Source organism: Tursiops truncatus, unplaced genomic scaffold (genome assembly GCF_011762595.2).
Source record: "Tursiops truncatus isolate mTurTru1 unplaced genomic scaffold, mTurTru1.mat.Y mat_scaffold_139_arrow_ctg1, whole genome shotgun sequence".
Lineage (NCBI taxonomy): Eukaryota > Metazoa > Chordata > Mammalia > Artiodactyla > Delphinidae > Tursiops > Tursiops truncatus.
The window spans coordinates 86,258-91,016 of record NW_022983201.1 but is presented as its reverse complement, the minus strand read 5'-3'; the positions used below and the strand labels follow the sequence as shown (position 1 = coordinate 91,016).

Sequence of the window (4,759 nt, the reverse complement as noted above, 5' to 3'; positions counted from 1 at the left end):
TTGATCATACTCTAGGTTCCACATGCATGTTTTAGCTGAAGGAAGAATACCTTAAACCTGGGTAGTTGAAACCCGTGGAATGGGTACCATGCAATATGACTTCAAAGGGTCTTCATTTGCTCACCGAACCTCTCCAATCCTATCACTGCTGCGTTTATGCCCCTGTACACATGCTTGATTCTCTTTCGGAGACATAGCAATCCATAGGTTTTAAGATACTTACTAGTCAGGTACATTCTTAGGCGTTTAATATGCGGTGTTGAGTCCATTTCGTTGAGCAAGGAGTAGCTCTTGTCTATTCCATATTTGGCTTAAGGAACTTTATCTGTGCTCATTTCAATCTGGTTTTATGCAGCACCCCAACTCACCTTTACCCTTAAGCAAGCATAAGTTGGTTTTCTAAATTTGAGACCCTGTTCTGTTCTGTAATTCAGTTCCTGTGTAGCCAAGTTTACATTCCGTGTATTACTGATATCTTTTTTTGTTTTTTTTTGCCGTAACTACCTTTATTGGTATCGCTTGTGTATCAGTTCATCAAAACCTTTGTTTCATATTTCTCGCCTTAATCCCCTGAAAGTTCCAGATGGGCAAAAATACTTTTAAATACGCAGCTGGCTTCTGTCTTATGTGCTTAATATTATACATTTGTTGCTTGTTTTGCACATGTCTATGGCTGCACTACTTGCAAGACGAAAGTCACATATAAAAATACAGACTAATCGAAACACAAAAGTCAGCCATTGTCTAGAATGTGGTTTACAATACAGAGCTTGCAGACAACACAGACTATATATATAAGTCATCTGTCTGAAAACAGAAAGTAGTGTCTCAGACTGACTCCGGAGAAAGGTGCTGACACACAGGGAAACTCACTGATGATTCTCCTTTATGTTTATTAGATAGATCAATACCAAATTATTTCACATATATTATATTCAATATCTATATATATATATCTTGTAACCAAATTCTGGTTTAAAAGTCACAAACCAACATGTAAATACAAAATGTTAGGAAAGGTTTAACATACATAGGGGAAAACATGTCTTATGCCTCGCAAAGACTTTCTACAATCTAGCATAAAGGCAAATGTGGTTGAAAAAAAAGGAAATCCATATACAATTACAGAAAAACATTTAGTCAAGCCACCTAATATAAAATATTTCAGATATCATGTCCAAAAACGTCCACGTGTTGCAGAGGTCTCTACAAATCAATTAGAATGACGTCAACAAGATCTGCAAACCGAAGTCTTAGCAAGTAAACGTGACTCATGCTTTTCTCTCTGAGACAATGAGGCTTGACGTTCAGTTAAAGGCAGGTAAACACGACTATGAAGAAACCCTTCTTTACAACAGCTTAACGGTACCCATTTAGGGCAATATACCCGCTTTCCCAGCTATGTGTGCACGCAGTGTTCTGTGATAAAATGACTCAGTTACTTTAAAAAAGCATAAATGGCAAAACAAAATAACCAGAACTCCGCGAAGCTGGTAAAACCACAAAGACACTGAAATCCAGCAACTCCTGAGAGGCTGAGAGATCAAATGAATCATAAAATCTGGATGACTCTGATTTGGGGTTTAACTTTGGTTAAAACTGAAAAGTCTGAAAAGAACCAATGTTTTGGAAGAAGCAGTGTCACTTGTAAACATTCCTGCCACCTAACTAAAAGGACGGCCTCTTCTTCTAGACCCACGACTTAATAAGACAGGAAGCTCTCAACACACAGCGCTGGAGAAGATGGATTCCACAAGTCAAACTTGAGTGAAACTGTTCTAATGCAATGTACCAAACACGCGTTTGTTCTTAGGAAAAATTACAAAACTAACAAATATTTTTCTCCAGAATTATAAAAGATAAAATCTATGAATCAGTACTGTTATGTGATTACAGAACAATAGCCAACTGAAAAAAAAAACAAAACACCAACCCACAGGCCGTCTACACCGTCCCCAATCCATTTCCTGCAGCCAGTACTTCCCACCTGCTCTGAGGACTGAGCCTTAGACACCGTTGACTGTATTTAAAGTTGAGTCAACAGTACTCTCTGTCTCTGGGGCAAAAGTAATGCAGCTCATTACTTACACACAACACTTGTTTCATTCTTCAGGACTTTCTTTGACGGGATTACTCAATGTTGGTTACTTTAAAGGTAACAAAAGGTGTCAGAAAAAAATGCCTTGGAATTCTTTTGCAATTCCACAAAGACACCTGGCAATCTGATACGTTCATTCCTCTCCCCATCACAATTTTTGTTTTTTAAAATTACAATTGACAACTCACGTAAGATGTAATTAATTTACTTAAAATAAGAGAGGGCTTTTCAATCAAGTATCCACGTTCCAAATAACTAAAACATTTAGTTAAATCTTTTAAATTAATCTTTTAATAAATCTTTAATTACTCGGTGCCAGTAATTAAGAGGTTGATTCCGTAAAATTCAAACTTGCACATAGGCGTGTCCCACTCAGAAAAGATTTCATACACTTAGCAACTTGTGCTTTTTGTCTCACCTTTTATAAGAAACACAGATTAATTTCAACTTCAGTTTTCCTTTCTGATGCAGACACGTGTACCTTGTGTAAGAAACGGTCTCCAGGCCACCTCCACGTGTAGACCTCAGCATTTCCTGAGAGTGTGAAGTCAACCCCTCCTCCAGGAGACTCTCGCCCTTTTGAGACATTCCCCCTTGCACCTTATGTTTGTCAGACTATGTTTACAGAAATCAGATGACTGGATGAAAACTCTACAGGACAGTCAAGGACAGACGAGAAGACGAGATGCAGAGTGGGAGCCCCTTCCTCCTCCAGTGCACCTGCTGCGGGCAGCCCTCCAGGAAGGCTTGGCCTCCTCCCCTGGACCACAGACTTACTTTTCTCTGTAATAAAGCAGGTAGTACTTCAGGGGATCTGGCAGAGGGAGGCTCAGGACCTTCTCACGCAGGAAGTTCACCGGGGGCTCGGGCTTGGTGTCCGGCGGGGTTGTCACCTCTTCTTCTTGCCGCTCGTCTTCCAGGTCTCCGCAGCTGGTGTCATCAGAGGGGTTGGAGAGCCGACTGGCAAACACCTCTTTGTCCAAAAAGACAATCGTTTCCATTCGGCGGCGGCGAACTCTCCTCCGTTTAAACCTGGGAGTGTTCTTCAGTCCGTTCCCGTTTTTGTTCACAGCTTCCTGGTGGATGACCTTCTTAATGGTGCCCCGGATGGCAATGCGCGCCAGGTCCTGGAGGCTGCGAACCGCCAGGGGTGTGGACAAGTCGTGATTCTCCTGACTCCGACTGGCAGGGCTGGACGAGTGGAGCAAAAGACACAGCCAGAATCTTTTTGGTTTCCCAGGCGGAAGGACCCGTCCGAGTTATCTTAGTCAACTTCTCTTCCAGCGGCATGACCAGGACGCCCCCGACTTTGAGGAGGCTCTTCATGTACCCCTCGTGCTGCTTCTGCACGCCTGCCCCGCAGTACACCCGGTCATACTGAGAGCAGCCTGGAGAGATCTCCAGGCAATTGCCGGTGACGAAGGAGGGCTCGCAGAAGTCAAACTTGTCGAAGCTGTCACTCGTCCTGATGAAAAAGTCCAGCTTCTGCTTCGCATACTCTGTCACATCTGAATGGAGTTCCACCCCGTGGTTCACACCAAAAGGACCGAGGATGAGCCCCACCATGGAGCTGAGGTAGCCGGTGCCGCTGCCCAGGTTCAGGAAGGAAAGGCCAGGCTGCAGGTCCAGGGCCTCCATCACCTCCGAATAGATGCACGGAGCAGAGAGGTGGATGTTCCCGTGCTTCCACGCCAGGTCCTTGTACGCGTTCTCCTTAAACTCCTCGAGGTAATAGTCGGCGCGGTCAACAGCTCGGAAGGCCTGCTCCACCAGCTCGGAGCGGATGTACTGCGCCGCCTTCAGATGGTCTATCAGCTCGTCGTTGTCTTCACCAGCACTCACCGCGCCTCCCATCTTCGGGACCGCGCTTACAGAAAGCTGCCGCTGGAGAGACCTCGGGAACCCCCGGAACGCTGGAGGGCGGACCCCCGGGGAGGGGGGAGGGGCGACGGGAGACGCCTGGGACGCGGAGGGGTGTTTATGCTTGGGGGTGGGGAACGAGAGGACAGCGGAAGAGGACAGGAAGACGGGGAGAGGAGAATGCGGCCCTGGGGGAGGGTCCGGGAGCCCGGGACCACGGGAAGGGGAGGGGTGGAGAGGAGGGAGAGAGGGGGAGGGGGCCGAGGGGCCGCACCGCCCCCATACCCCGCTGCAGGCCGGGCCGAGGGCGGCGGCGGCGGCGGCGGCGGCTCAGTACCTCCTGGCTCGGCGGGCCCGCGGAATCGGCCGCTGGGCCGCACCTGCAGCTCTTCCGGCGCCCCTCGCCAGTCCGCCTCCCACTACGCAGCCCCGACCTCCGCCCTACTGATATCTTATGATGTTTCTTTTTCTGTGTGACTTATTTCAGTTAGAATCATCATACCTGAATCCACTCATTGTGCTGCTAAGGGCCTGATGACACAGATTTCATTGCTGAGTGATATTGCTTTGTAAGTAAATACCACAACTTTTTTATCCATTTTTCACTTTCTGCGATGTTGAACTTGTACTGTAAACGAGGTTCTTGTAAACAGAGCCGTTCCAAACTTTGGGGTGGCTGTGTCTTTTTGATTTTAAATTCCCTAAGCTATAGGACCATAAGTGGAAGTGCCCTAGGCTCTGTTGCTTTGTTTTTTAGATGTTTCAGGAAACACCATACACTTCTCCCGAGTGGTTGTTGGC

General features: G+C 46.5%; 1 pseudogene; it reads right to left on the bottom strand.

Annotated features, from left to right (window-relative positions):
* Positions 1–661: 661 nt before the first annotated feature.
* LOC117310768 (protein-L-isoaspartate O-methyltransferase domain-containing protein 2 pseudogene) lies at positions 662–4,418 on the bottom strand (annotated as a pseudogene).
* Positions 4,419–4,759: the final 341 nt, after the last annotated feature.